The 15,725-nt window shown below is 37.4% G+C and overlaps 1 long non-coding RNA gene across 3 annotated transcripts in view; it reads left to right on the plus strand.

Annotated features, from left to right (window-relative positions):
* The first annotated feature begins 12,977 nt into the window (after positions 1-12,977).
* LOC144293991 (uncharacterized) overlaps positions 12,978-15,725 on the plus strand; it is a 159,273-nt gene continuing 156,525 nt past the window's right edge. The window contains exon 1 of one of the 3 annotated variants that reach the window (XR_013361377.1): positions 12,978-13,237. This is a non-coding gene — a long non-coding RNA (uncharacterized LOC144293991). The remainder of the gene's footprint in view (positions 13,238-15,725) is intronic. The other 2 variants (XR_013361378.1, XR_013361379.1) reach the window with 2 other exon arrangements.

Genomic DNA, 15,725 nt, shown 5'->3' on the forward strand with positions numbered 1-15,725 from the left:
AATAATAAAGTTTAGCAATGGGCCCCTGTGGGACTCGTTACTCTCAAGGGACTCTTCCATTGCCTGAAGGAGGCCTAGTAGTGTGCTTATGAGGACATATGTTTTATCAGTATTGTCAAAGTATATTTAAACCAAAGTCGCTTTGAACCACTGCCTACTTAAATTCCAGTGTTTCTCCTCTGTCACACTTCCCTTTGTATTGGATGCTGTTGCAGTAGCCTCAGGTCTTTTGGGGATCTGAACAAAAACTGAATTGGGAATATAACATTTTTACTGCAATTTGGAAGGACATTTTAGAACACTTTAATAAAATAGTCATTAATTGTAGATTTCTACTTAGTTGTATTTTTCATCTTCAAATTTATTTCTTAGATACCTGAGAGATAATTAGGATTAAAAAATGGAATTTGAAACAAAAGCAATAAAAATGATCAATTAAATCAGAAGAAATCATCCTGACATTAAGAAGTAAACTGTATAGAGAGGAGGGGAATAGGAGGATGGGGTAACTGGGTGATGAACATTAAGGAGGGCATGTGATGTAATGAGCACTGGGTGTTACATAAGACTGATGAATCACTGACCTCTACCTCTGAAACCAATAATATATTATATGTTAATTATTTGAATGTAAATAAAAATTTTTTTAAAAAGAAAAAAGAAGAATTGTAACAATTTTTTAAAAATCTTATACCTTTCAGGAAGAGGAAGAAATAACTTTCAAATAAAAGTAGCAGGTAGACTCTTGGATTGTTTCATAATCCAAGTGATAAAAGGACATGAGACATATAAACACATTGGAAAAAGATTTGAATTCCATTATGTTTTGACAGGAGCTATTAACGTTGAAGATGAAAGCATAAAACTCATGCTACGTCAGTATGAGGACATATATGACAAAGTACTCACTGAGCATAATCAATTCAAAGCATTTAAGATATATCACTGCATAATAAATGTAAAATGTGCTTAAATTTTCTACCTCACTAACGAAGAAACAATAGTTTTTACCATAGTTTGTAATAATCTTTAAAAATCATGTTACCAATAACAAATTGTAAAGTAGAAACTTTATAAGTGTTGATTTTAAAAAAATTGTTTTTCATCAAATATGCTAGAAAAGACTAATTTATCTTTTTATCCTCCCAGTTGAATTGATATAACAAAAGTTCTGTCATAGAAAAAGCTGATCAAGGAATTGGCAGCCAAAAAATGTAGGAAAACACTATTAAAGTGGTACGTCAGGCTATTATTTAATAGAACATATTATGTTTTCCTTCTGGATTTTCTGATCATTGTGACATTGGTCAGCTTTTTAAAATTTATATTTTGTTGTGATTTCTTTTCTTCTTCTAATAAGTGTTATACGTACTTAACATTATATTCTTTTTTCTTCTTTCTTTCTTCTTTCTTTCTTTCTTTCTTTCTTTCTTTCTTTCTTTCTTTCTTTCTTTCTTTCTTTCTTCTTTCTTTCTTCTTCCTTTTTTTTTTTCAAGATAGGGAGAATAGGATCAGAGGAAGAGGAAGAGGAAGAGGAAGAGGAAGAGGAAGAGGAAGAGAGAATCTTAAGCAGGCTCCACACCCAGTATAGCCTGACACAAGGCTGGATCTCACAGCCCTGAGATCATGACCTAAGCTGAAATTAAGAGTTGAATGCCTAATTGACAGAGCCACCCAGATATGCCAAACCTTATATTCTTAATCTTGTATTCTTTCTGTTTTAAGAGGCTTCCTTCCATAACTTGCTGAAACTTTGCTGAATTTATGGGTCCACACCTGGTTTGTTAGGAATCCTCAGGAAAGAATTATTTTTCTGTGTACATGGGACCAAGATGAGACAGGCAAGCAAGAATCCTGTTGTCCTCTGTGTTGTAAATTTATTTCTCACCGAGATGAGCCTTTTGGTGTCCCTGCTTATGCCTCTGTCTCCTATACCATCATCAAACACCAGAGCTCCAAGGTCACTAGGATTCTGCAAACCCCAAGATCAACCTGGGTGCTTACTTATACCCCAGATTTCCCAATTTCTTTCTTCCTTTATTTCCTATGGGTGTGTGTGTGTAGGGGTGTGTGTGCGTGTGTGTGTGTGTGTGTGTGTATTCCTATCTTTCTTATCAGTTCTGCAATACACTTAAAACAGATTTTTAACACATTTTTTTCCCAGAGTTTTTGTTCTTTTTAATAAAAGGAACTCTTAGGTATTTAATTCATAAACTTCCTGAAATGAAAATACCCAAAAATCTAATGTTCAAAATTATATAAGATATTTACTTGATTTTTACCTGAATTGGCAGAAATTTTTTTGATACATCACATTCTTTTTTTCTATAAGGTTATTATATTTACAACATGCACTAAACATTTTCCTTCCTTCTGAGACAATACTTAATATCATTTATCATTTATTTCCTGACTCTTATGTAATAGTGATCATCAACCATTGTAATATGCCAAAATTATGGCTTTCTATCAATCCTCAGCCGCTGGCAACCTGCTAGAGTTAAATAGGTCAGGCCCTTGATCTAATTTAAGATATGATTCACTAAAAATATTAAAGATGACAAATAATAATGCCATTCATTTTCACACTGAGAAAGCCTTGAGGAAGCTGATTCATTCCCACCAGCCATTCTGGAAGGAGACCAAGGCCAGGGAATTGCTCTCCCTCCAGCCCCAGCCTCCACCCCCAGGGCTGTGACAGAGGTTGCTGCTATAGTTGGAGCATTTAGGATTGCACACATACACACGCACAGAGACATGGAAGCACAAACAGAATGTGAAGGTAGGTGAAAAGAGTGAGATCCAAGGAAGGATTAATATTTCCCTTTCTTCCCAAGAGTGAGATCCAAGGAAGGATTAATATTTCCCTTTCTTCCCTCTCAAAGATGAGCTGCAGAAGGAATAGAATCTTTGTACTAGTTTATGGGTTGGGACAGGTACTTATATTGTGTTTAGCACCCAAATTAAAGAAGATAGTTTCCTATAAGGGGTTGCTTCAGCGGTCAGAAAAATTACTGTTTCTACTTCTTTTTATTTTCCTTGCTTCTGTGTCATCTGAGACACAGCTCTGCTTTTATTTCCTGCCCAGCACAAAAGATCACGGACACCTGCCTGTTAGCTTGCATCCACTCTTTTGCCTTACTTGCCTTTTTGCTTGCAAATTGTGAAGAATAAGTGTACCAGACTGGAAATTCATTTCTGGAATCTGTGTATAGACTCTTTATCCTCAGAGGAGGCATTTCTACCCTTTTAACTCCAGGTTGAAACTCACCATAGGTCTAGCAGTGGACTGAATCCTGGGAGCACACAGTATTAAAAGTTGCTGCCAGAGCTGACACTGAAATCACCCCAGTTGCCTTTGTGATGAATGCATTTTTCATTAAGTCTCCTTCCACCGTCATAGTCCAGACATGCCCCAAAGCCATGCCTTCAAAGTCTGCTGAAAGGGAAGTCTTTCATTCATGACCACTGGTAGCCAATCACAGCACTATTCCCATTTCAAAATGACTCATTGATCATTGGTTCTAGTAACTGTGACATTTATTTTGTATTCTAGAGTCTGTGGATGTAGAGATGATAGGGAGCACTTCCTGCCCTGCAAGAGTTTCTGGTCTTGTTCTAATAGAAAGAGAAAGAAACCAACATTTATTGAGGGCCCGTTGTGTTCTGGTACTTTGTTCATGAGCTAACAAGATATTATTTAAATTTCATGGTAACTGTAAAGGAAAATAATTTAGAATTCAAACCCAGTCTGATTATAGGGCTGATATTCTTGATACTACATCCTTGTGCATTGGTGAGTTTCATACTTTGATTGCCAGGTTCTAAATTTTGGTTAAAAAGACATTTTTTTCTCTTTTTCTTCTGGGCCCTTCAGAAGCTTGAAAATGCATATGTATAATATATATTTGTAAATGAAGATCAGATACACCCATGTATGTATGCATACACATACATGAGAACATATGGTAATCATGGACTCAAGTGAAATTATTCATATGTTCAGTTAATTATTTGTAATTGTTATAGCATAATATATAAGTAGTAGAATTATTTTATTGTTCAACATATAAATTAGGGCATCTGGGTGGCTCAGTCAGTTGGTGCCTGCGTTGGGCTCAGATCATGATCTTGGAGTCCTGGGAGATCAAGCCCCACATGGGGTTCCCTGCTTAGCAGGGAGTCTACTTCTCCATTTCCCTCTGCCCCTCCCTACTGCTCATGCACTCTCTCTCTCAAATAGGTAAAATCTTTAAAATATGTATACTAATAAAGATTAATATGTATATTAATGATGTAATGTAAAGCTCTCTCTGTATTGTTTTTATTTTTTTGTATCTTTTTTATTGGAGTTCGATTTGCCAACATATAGCATATCACCCAGTGCTCATCCCATCAAGTGCCCTCCTCTCAGTGTCCATCACCCAGTCACCCCAACCCCCCGCCCACCTTCCCTTCCACTACCCCTTGTTCGTTTCCCAGAGTTAGTAGTCTCTTATGCTCTGTCATCCTCACTGATATTTCCCACTCATTTTCCCTCCTTTCCCCTTTATTCCCTTTCACTATTTTTTATATTCCCCAAATGAAGGAGACCATATAATGTTTGTCCTTCTCTGATTGACTTACTTCACTCAGCATAATACCCTCCAGTTCCATCCACGTCGAAGCAAATGGTGGTTATTCATCGTTTCTGATGGCTGAGGAATATTCCATTGTATACATAAACCATATCTTCTTTATCCATTCATCTTTCGATGGACACCAAGGCTCCTTCCACAGTTTGGCTATTGTGGATATTGCTGCTATAAACATTGGGGTGCAGGTGTCCTGCTGTTTCCCTGCATCTGTATCTTTGGGGTAAATCCCCAGTAGTGCGATTGCTGGGTTGCAGGGCAGTTCTATTTTGAACTCTTTGAGGAACCACCACACAGTTTTCCAGAGTGGCTGCACCAGTTCACATTCCCACCAACAGTGCAAGAGGGTTCCCCTTCTCCACATCCTCTCCAGCATTTGTTGTTTCCTGTCTTGTTAATTTTCCCCATTCTCACTGGTGTGAGGTGGTATAAGTTTTTAATTCCAGTACAGTTAACATATAATGTTATATTGGTTTCAGATGTACAATATAGTGATTCAATACTTCCATACATGACCCGGTGCTCATCACAAGTGCCCCCCTTAATCCCTAGCAACTACTTCATCCACCTCCCCTCTCTGGTACCATCAATTTGTTCTCTATAGTTAAGAGTCTGTGTCTTGGTTTGTCTCCCTCTCTCATGCAGGCACTCTTTTTTTTTTTTTTCCTTTCTTTAGTTTCTTAAATTCCACATATAAGTAAAATCATATGGTGTTTGTTTTTCTCTGACTGACTTATTTCATTTAGCATTATACTCTCTAGCTCGATCTATGTGTTTGCAAATGGCAAGATTTCATTCTTTTTTATGACTGAATAATATTCCAGTGTGTGTGTGTGTGTGTGTGTGTCACTTCTTTATCCATTCATCTATTGATGGACATTTGGCTGTTTCTATAATTTAGCTATTATAAATACTTCTGCTATAAACACAAGGGTGCATACATGCCTTTGAATTAGTGTTTTTATATTTTTGGGGTAAATACCCAGAAGTGGGATTACAGGATCTTAGAATTCTATTTTTAATTTTCTTAGGAACTTCCATACTGTTTTTCACAGTGCGTGCACCAGTTTTCAATCCCACTAACAGTGCATAGGGTTCCTTTTTCTTCATATCCTCATCAACACTTGTTGCTTCTTGAGTTTTTAACTTTAGCCGTCTGACATGTGTGAGGTGATAGCTCATTTTAGTTTTGATTTGCATTTCCCTGATGATGAGTGATGTTGAGCATATTTTCATGTGTCTGTTGGTCATCTGTATGTCTTCTTTGAAGAAATGTCTATTCATGTCTTCCGCCCATTTTTAATGTGATCATTTGTTTTTTGGGGGTGTTGAGTTATACCAGTTCTTTATATATTTGGATACTAGCTCCTTATCAGATATATCATTTGCAAATATCTTCTCCTATTCCATAGGTTGCCTTTTAGTTTTGTTGCCTGTTTCTTTTGCCGTGCAGAAGCTTTTTATTTTGATATAGTCCCAATAGTTTATTTTTATTTCCCTTACCTCAGGAGATCTAGAAAAATATTCCTATAGCCAAAGTCAGAGGAATTATTGCCTGTGCTCTCTTCTAAGATTCTTATGGTTTCAGGTCTCACATTTAGGTCTTTAATCCAGTTAGAATTTATTTTTGTGTATGATGTAAGAAAGTGGTCCAATTTCACTCGTTTGAATGTAGCTGTCAAGTTTTCGCAACACTATCTGTTAAAGACACTACTGTCTTTTTCCCATTACATATTCTTTCATCCTTTGTCAAAGAATAATTGATGATAATTGTGGGTTTATCTCTGGACTTTCTATTCTGTTCCGTTGATCTATGTATCTATTTTTGTGTCAGTACTATACTACTTTGATTACTATAGCTTTGTAATACAACTTAAAATCTGAAATTGTGATACTCCGATTTTGTCTTCTTTTTTCAAGATTGCTTTGGCTATACGAGTTCTTTTGTGGCTCTATACAAATTTTAGGATCATTTGTTCTAGTTCTGTGAAAAATAATGTTGGTATTTTGATAGGGACTGCATTAAATGTGTAGATTGCTTTGGGTAGTATAGACATTTTACCAATATTTCTTTTTCCAATCCATAAGCATAGACTTTCTATTTCTTTGTGGCATCTTTAATTTCTTTCATGATTGTTTTATAGTTTTCAGAGTGCAGATCTGTTACCTCTTTCATTAAGTTTATTCCTAGGTACTTTATCATTTTTGGTGCAATTATATATGGGATTATTTTCTTGATTTCTCTTTCTACCACTTCATTATTAGTATATAGGAATGCAACAGATTTCTGTACATTGATTTTGTATCCTGAGACATTACTGGATTTAGTTTTAGTAGTTTTTTTGGTGGAGTCTCTGGGTTTTCTATATATAGTATCATGTCATCAGCAAATAGTGAAAGTTTTACCTCTTCCTTACCAATTTGAAGGTGGTTTTTATCCTTTCTTTTATTGTGTGTTGTATCATATTGATTGATTTGCAAATATTCAACCTATGTAAACCTTTTTCTGTTATGTGCTTGTTATATTTGGGGGAACTATTTGGATCTGTGTAATTATGGAAGCAGTGAAGTTGTCAGCTGTATGGGCTTATTGTACTTAATGCTACTTGAAATGTCATAAGGGAGACAAGTTTTGTGCTTAAAACATCTGCTAACTGATTAAAATGAAGGTTAAAATTAACTGCTAAGCCACTAGATGAAGGCTATATATAAGTTTTATATTATTTGATTGGTTGCTAGTAGCTGTCTGGAATAGGGACATTTTAAATGTATTTTATTTTATGTTTTCAGAAGGAATTTGAAGCCTTCTCTTGCTCAGAAGGAGAAAGTATACTGGAAGATTAGTCAAATATTTTCCCTCACTGACCTTGATAAAATTACTAGTTAAAAAAATCTATAAATGTTTCCTTAAGAACTTTTTTTTTCCTTAAGAACTTTTTAACTATTTAGAATGAGCAAGCCAATCCATATATCTAAATTTCAAGTGCCATTATAGAAGGAAAATATCTAAAGCAAAAATGACATTCCTAAATGTGAAGAAGGATTGGGATAATAATCTTGTTGATAAAATGTACCCTTATGATTGAAAAGCCAAATTTTTATATTTATTGATGATAATCCTGCAACAAAAGAACAGTTAAAGCAAATAAGTGTCTTTGTATCAGACTTTGATTTTAAAAAATCACCAGTATTGCAAACCATTTGATACTGATATAAATGTTTTAAATTTTTTCTTAAGATTTCACTTATTTATTTAAGAGTGAGAGAGAACACTAGAGAGAGAGAGAAGGAGAAGCAGGCTCCCCACTGAACAGGGAACCCAATGTGGGACTTGATCCCAGGATCCCGGGATCATGGCCTGAGCCAAAGGCAGACGCTTAACTGACTGAGCCACTCAGGTGCCCCATAAATGCTTTAAAATTTAAATGCTAAGGTAATAAATTAATTGCTGTGTTATTTTCTTACTAACACATCTCCTCCACAAGTCTTCTTTGAATATCAATTACGAGTGCACTCAGTGTCTCAGAACAAAAATCTGATTTTTTTTTTTTTTTTGGTGGCTTGAATAAGCAAAAGTTAATTTTATTCATTTAGTGGGAAGCTGGTAAGTAAGGGTTGCCCCAGTCTGTTCTGCTACTCAACAGTGCTCTCAAGGACCTTGTTCTTCCTAGTGTTATGCTCTGTCATCCAGAATATATTGGCTTTTACTCTCATGATAGTCCCCAGATGGCTGTGACAAACCAAGACATCATCTCCACATTCCAAAGAATGATTAAAAGGGCAACTTCTCCTAAGAAGGTTTAGTCTTCTTATTTAGGATGAGCTGCCTCTTCTACAGAGATATCAGGAACTGGATCACTTGTCCATTCTGGGCCTATTATTGGCAAAGGAATTATCATAGTTTTATTTCCTGAGGCTACAGAGGCTTCCATTTCCCAGCAATCAAGAACTCTCCACCTACTCCATCAACAAAAAAGTGGCACAGTGGCTGTGAGCAATAGACATAGTCATCCACAAAGGGCAAAAATATTTTAGAGCATTCAGAATAATAACTTTTGAGTCAGAGCATAATTTTCCTATTGAAATTGCTTGAGATAAATATTGCCAAGTTCCTGAAGTTTGAATATAGGTGTATGTGTTTCTTACAAACAAACAAACAAACAAAAAACCCAGAATGTCTTATTAAGCTATTGTTAAAAAAGATATATCATTAGCCTCTATCATCTAAGAAATCCTGAACTAAGTCTAAATAAAGCCAAGCTAAAGCAAAATTGGTCAGTTTCCACATAAAAAATCTGAAATAAACTCTTGGTTATTTTTGATAAGTATATTTTTCTCATAGTACAAGACACTGTTTAAAAATTCAGACTATATTTCACTTCAGTGCATAACACAAAGGGGTACTTGGCAGTGCCGTGTTTGTGGGAGAATGCGCCAGAATGTTCCCTAATCACTTTCTTAGAATTTTGAAAACTCAGTGTTAAGTCTGAAACTGTGAAACATCTGAGATTTTACCCTAATTGCAAACTAACAAGTTAGCGTGCCACGATTTTATGTACATATACTGCAGAAGACACCAGACTCTCGGTTAGTCAGAGGCAAAGATGGTTTATCATTCTCATGTAGCCAGGGCAGCATCTTGTGTCAGTTCCCCATGCCCTAGTTCATGAGAGATGATGTGATGGATATCTCTGCATGCAGTGATGGAAGAGGAGATAAGCCCACAAACTAGGAGACTTGAAACTTTAATGGACTGTGGGCACATCTACCTGTCTTCCCCTTTGGAGAAAAAGATTACTAATTACCATGGAACTTAAGCAAATATCTCCAGGGAGGGAAGTAAAGCAATAAATCTCTACTATCCTTGGATGTCTTCAAATCTCTCCAGAAGAACACATTATCTCTGGCTTCCCAGGCTATTTGATGTACAAACATATCCTTCTAACCAAAGGATATGTTTGGCTCAGACCACAAAGGAATATAAGAAATCAGTGGAGAATTGTTTGGTAACACTGAGCTGATATTCTGGAATCTCATTCTTAACAGAGGTCAGTAACTACCACAGACTAATGGGATTTAATATTGAAACCAAATAATAAAAAAAGTAAACAGTTTGTTAGTCATTGTATATAGTAAGATACATTAAATTTCTATCAAAACTTTTTCTTGAATCAATGGGGAATTCCCTTCTACATCTCTGCCAACCCATTTCAGAGCCCGTGCCACTGAGGTGACCCTGAAGAAAGGAAGGGAAACAGAGAGGAGAACAAATTATGTAGTTCAGATTTATCTTACACGATGGACATTCAGTTAATAACTTTTTAAAAATCTGAATAGCACTTGAGAATTTTAGACTACTTATATTAGTTAGGCTGCTATTATAAAATATCATAGATTAGCTGGCAACACGTTTATTTCCTCACAGTTCTAGAGGTTGGGAAGCCCAAGATCAAGATCATGACAGATTTGCTGTTGGGTGTGTACCCTCCTCTCAGTTTACAGACAGCTACCTACTTGCTGTATCACCACATTGAAGCTGGAGTATGTGAGCCAGTGAGTTTATTAGGCTCTTCTTCTTATAAGGGCACTAATCCCATCATAGCAGCTCCACCCTCACGACCTCACCAAACCTACTCACCTCCCAAAGACCCCACCTCCACATACCATCATATCAGATTAGGGCTACAACTAATTTGGGGAGGGCACATCTAGTCCATAGCGCTGTTCTTTGAATAATGACTACTATTTTATTTTATTTTATTTTATTTTATTTTATTTTATTTTATATTTTATTTATTTTATTTTATATACAAATTATTTTCAACCAAAGCCACACCAAATGGGTATGATAGATCAAATAATATTTCAACATTAGAGTTTCTGGCACAGAAAGTCTCACCAATTTTCTTGACTGAACAATTTCATGACAGAAACTATCAAATGAAGCTAACTGAATTATCTACTATCTTTGGACCCCAAACATATTGATTTATATTTAAATTTATATGCCAGGCAAGAAGGATGAAGGGGTAGCATCTTCTATTCCTCTTCAAGTTCTTGTCCATGAGTGCCATTTCCCCAGAAGTCAAAGCTTTCTTGTGTTTAGCCTACATTTGACTGCAAAGGTGATTATCTGTGATGGAACATTATTTTTAAATTATTTTGAGTTCAGGATTAATATGAGGAAGCAAAAAGCTGAAAACTTCATGAAGAAACCATTGCCAAAAAAGAGGCAATAAACTTTTATCATATCACTTTTTTGTACAAAATTTATTTGCTTATTTTTGACCTATATTGTCTTGTTTTCATTGTTTAATTTTCATATTTTACTCTCTCTGAAATTACTTGGGTATAATGGAACATGTCATGGAACATGACATGTCATGCTTGTCTCCTATGGAACATGTCATGCTTGTCTCCTATGAAAATTAGGATTATAATTATAATGGAACATGTAATGCTTGTCTCCTATGAAAATTTAACAGTTTTTTACTTAAGGGCAAGGTTATCAGAAATGAATTAAAGCAATTAAGCAGAAAATGGGCTTATTTATCAGTTTGTGAAACTGTAGCTCTATGAAATCTGCCCCATCTCTTTCTCTCCCAGCCAGATCTGAGGGTATAAGGGAGATGGTCCCCAACTCTAGAATTATTATTGGGTTATCTCTTTAACACCCCTCCCTGATAAAAATTCTTTCAAGACACTGCAATTGTCCTGCCATCAGTGGGCATGATTTTGATGATGATACCAGCAGTGGAAAATTCAGGACCTAAATTACAAGGAGGACTAGTCTGTTATAGCAAAGGCTTTTCTGTTTTATTTTAGAAAAAAAATACTCATTCAGGTCTAAAAGATATGTGGGATCTCTGGATAGACTAATAGCTTTGATGCCTAATTATCATATTCATGCTATTTATTTTTCAAGTTTTATTAAAGATTGAAAGGGGAGGAGAAGGTTGGGGGTTGCGGGAAAGGCCCCCTAGTGTCTACCCTCTTCATCTCTTCCATTGGCCAAAGCCATTCAGCTCTGGCCTCAAACTTGGACTTAGCAGTATTAGAGTCCTGCCATTCACCAGATCCAGTCTCCCAAAAAGGGAGTTTGGGGCTCATCCATGGTTAACTGAGTCTGACATTTAAAGATATCAGCTCTCACCATAGCCTCTTATCCAACCATCTCTTTCAATCACTCACAATGTTCTCCCTGAGAGGATTCTGTAAATGAGATTTTCTCTATCTTGTCATGTTTTGAGCATCTTATAAAGATTGGCTCTCCATGCAAATACCAAATTGACCCACCTCTTAATCTATCACTGGAGTCACTCAACAAACTCTTTTAAAGTCCCAGCTCTATGCCACACATTCTGATAGGTACCAAGGTATAGCCATAGCCCATCTTCCCACAGAACATAAAATCTGGTAAGGAAGGCCCTTGGGGCATGTTTCACTCTAGACATAGGCAGGTTTCACTATGACATATTAGACATAAGGCAGGTTTCACTCTATGATGTCTGGGAGCACATGACCTGGCCTGAGGAAGGTAGAGACAAGCTTGTCTCTCTCCAAAGGCTGAGAACCTGCAGAAGTTATGGTCCAGTTACAGAGACTAAAGAGGGTCAGATTGATTCAGATGGAGGAAATAGCCTCTTTGAAGGACCTGAGACCAGAGAGAGCCTGGAGAGGGAGTACCCAGAGAACTGAAAAGTCCAACAGGACTGAAATGTGGGAAGAAATAAAAGTGAAGGGTTATGTAGGGCAAGATCATAAAGGAACTCATGCTCAGGATTAAAGTGTCAGGGGGCACGTGGCAGGACTCAGTCTGTTAAGCATCTGACTCTTGATTTCTGCTGAGGTCATGATCTCAGGATCATGAGATTGACTCCTGCATCAGCTCCACACTGGGCATGGAGCCTGCTTAAGATTTTCTCTTTCTGTCTGCCCCCCTCCTCCCCTACCCCACTCTCCCCTCTTAAAAAAAAAAAAAAAAAAGATTAAAGTGTCAGAATGTCTATAAGAACAATGGAGCATCCTTGAAAGGTTTGAAGCAGATCCATGTCGTGAGCAGACTTGGATTTTTGAAGGATTACTTTTGTTACAGGCACAGTTACTCTTGTTCCCTTGAACAAGGAAATCTGAAGGGTAATATTAGAGACATGGAAACCTTTTTGATGGTGTCTTAGGTCTCCCCCACCCCCCGAAGCTGGCTCAAAGATGAATATTTTTGTATAAATGGTGAAGTAAGTGCTTCCCAAGGATTCCTCTGAGGAGGTGGGAGAAGTAAGCCCTGGGAGGGAAGAGGCCATGCAAGGGTACAGCCTCTGCCTGAGTCCCAGTGGCAGCCTGATCTTGATGGGAGCCTTTAAGAGGAAATTGCACTTAGGCCTTTGACCAGCCTCAAAGCAAGGCAGCTGGGTTTTAATGCTTCCACTGGCTGGTCATTGGCTGTGGCTCCTTGCCCAGGGAAGTGTAGCCCCCAGGCCCTGCCAACTCTCCTCCTTTGTGGGTGATACTGCTCCAGGAGGCCAACCGCAGTCCTCTGAAGACAGCTCACAAGCGGAAGCCATAAGAAAGCACACAAAAGCTGGAGAGAGATAGCCAGAGTGGAAGTAAGTGTGAGCAAAGGGGTGGGGGGAATGGCAGTGGGGAGAAAGAGAAAACAGTGTGTGGGGGGGAGAGAAACAGGCACATTTAAAAGATAAGATGTGTGGGAGACGTCAGAACATAGGGGTTCTGTTAGTAATCAAATACTTCATACATTTTTAAACTTTTATTAACAAGTATTACATACTCTTTTCTAAATGGTAATAAGATTGTAAAATAATAAATATGTAACAATTTATGTTTAAATACTTGAGAACAATATTTATGAGAGAATTGGCTGTAGTGATCAGAATCTGAGGTCTCTTTATAAGAATTAAAAAAAAATACTGGTAGCACTAGCCAGTTTTTTGAGGGTGATGTACAGACCAGATATAAATACTTACCAGTTCAAAGAAAGGGAGGAAACCAAGGCTGTAAACCTTACTGAGAGCAAATCAGTGCTAAAGAGAGGAACATATAAATTGCCATCTTCCCCAGGATTCTGCATGTATCCTCATCAGGCTGCTGCTTTTTTGATGAGCCCTAAACAGTGGATTCATGCCGAAATGCCCAGAAGGATTTAAATGGTGGAGCTGGACATCTCTTCCACATGCATTTGGCCATTATCTCAGAGTTGATTTAATAAAAGGAAGACAACATACTAATTTTTTTCTGAAAGGTTTGGTTGGATGCCCTTGGAAAAAGCAAACAGATGAATTGAGAAATTAGTTTCATTAGCTGATATTAAAACTCTGCTATCTCATTGAAATATTTCATTGGCTTTCAAGTCAATTTCACTAATGGAGAGACCGGCTAGCAAAATATGCAGGAAAACACAGTGTACTGATATAATTCAGTAATTTCCTCTACAACTCCTTAGAGAAATCCATATATAGAAAATGGAAGTCTTATTTAACAATCTTAAAATAGCATTCAAATAACTTCAGAAACAGTTTTTTTTTTTTTAAAGATTTATTTATTTATTCATGATAGACAGAGAGAGAGTGAGGCAGAGACATAGGGGGAGGGAGAAGCAGGCTCCACGCCAGGAGCCCAACGTGGGACTCGATCCCGGGACTCCAGGATCGTGCCCTGGGCCAAAGGCAGGCGTCAAACCGCTGAACCACCCAGGAATCCCTCAAAAAAGAGTTTGATCAATGGACTCTTTGCCTAACGTATATTTTACAAACATAGGCAGCATTGTCACTCTGGGAAGAAAAAAATCCTATATTTTTAGGAACTGGTAGCATTCCTCTAAAAAGAGGAAATCAAGTTCCAGGAGGAGCTAGTTTGATAATTAGGTACTTAGGAGGAAGTCCATGTTGCCTAGTAAAAGGACATACAGGTTTGAATGAGATCTTTCTATTTATCCATGACACGCAGACATATCATTAATTTCTTTTAGGCTTAACTTCACTTGTGGGGCAAAAAGCACTAACAAAATCTAACATCCTAAGTTTTGGTTAACCTTCCTTGGGAATGGGGAGACACTCCCTGGTGTAGGATATAATTGGGCTGTTGCTTACAGCTGTGTAGGCTCTAACAGACCCTGCATGAGTGGCCTTGAGTCTCCTCATGAACAATGGCTGGATTTAAAATTTTATAGTTTAGCCAATGACCTGAGCTGTGAAGTGGAGGTAGGTGGTGGTGGTGTGTGTGTGTGTGTGTGGGGGGGGGGGGTGGTTAAGGCCCCTTGGAATAAATTCAATGGTACAGGGGAAGAAAGGACAAAAGAGGGTAAACAATTGTTAACAGCAGTCTTAGCTCATATCGCAGGCTTTTGTTTTGTTTTCTTTCCCAGCCTCTCTCTGGTTCTCTACGATTTATTTAGAGAAGATCCATGAATAGAACATTAATTTGCTTTAGTTCCCTGAGAAAAAAAAATTAGGTGTATCTGTACCATGAAAACCCACTGGCTCTGGAATGTAAAAAATCAGCTACCTAATACTTTTGTCTCCTAGACACTAAACACTCTGTTTTTTAAAAAATAAATAGCTGATTGTTTGGGTGTCAACTACCATAGGCTCAAGGTGCTACCATTCGAAAGGCAGTTTTATCTTAAATTTGTATTAAGCAACCTTATGTAAAAATTCTTGGTGATTTACCTGAACAGAAACTTTATTGACACCTGTACGTCCCCCTTATTTGTTCTCTGCCAGCCACTTGTTCCATTTCCCTTAATTATCAAATGACAAAATTAACTCATTCCTTTTAAACCACTGATTTAACCATCACTCACCTGTGCATCAGGATTTGCTACGAGTCACAGGCCATCACATGTGACCTTCTCTTCCTGCCCTGTGCTACTTATTTTTCTATATACACACTCACCTTTACCTCCTTTAATCCAGGTTCAAAGGATGAAAGACTAGCTCCTTCTTCGCAAGCACTTCTATACATCATCAACCCTCCGCCCCATAGGATTGGAGGAAAATGTGGTTAGAAAGTCTTACACAAGGGCACCTGGGTGGTTCAGTGATTGAGTATCGACCTTTAACTCAGGGCTTGATTCCG

The sequence above is a fragment of the Canis aureus genome, chromosome 22 (genome assembly GCF_053574225.1).
Source record: "Canis aureus isolate CA01 chromosome 22, VMU_Caureus_v.1.0, whole genome shotgun sequence".
In the NCBI taxonomy this organism is placed as follows: Eukaryota; Metazoa; Chordata; class Mammalia; order Carnivora; family Canidae; genus Canis; species Canis aureus.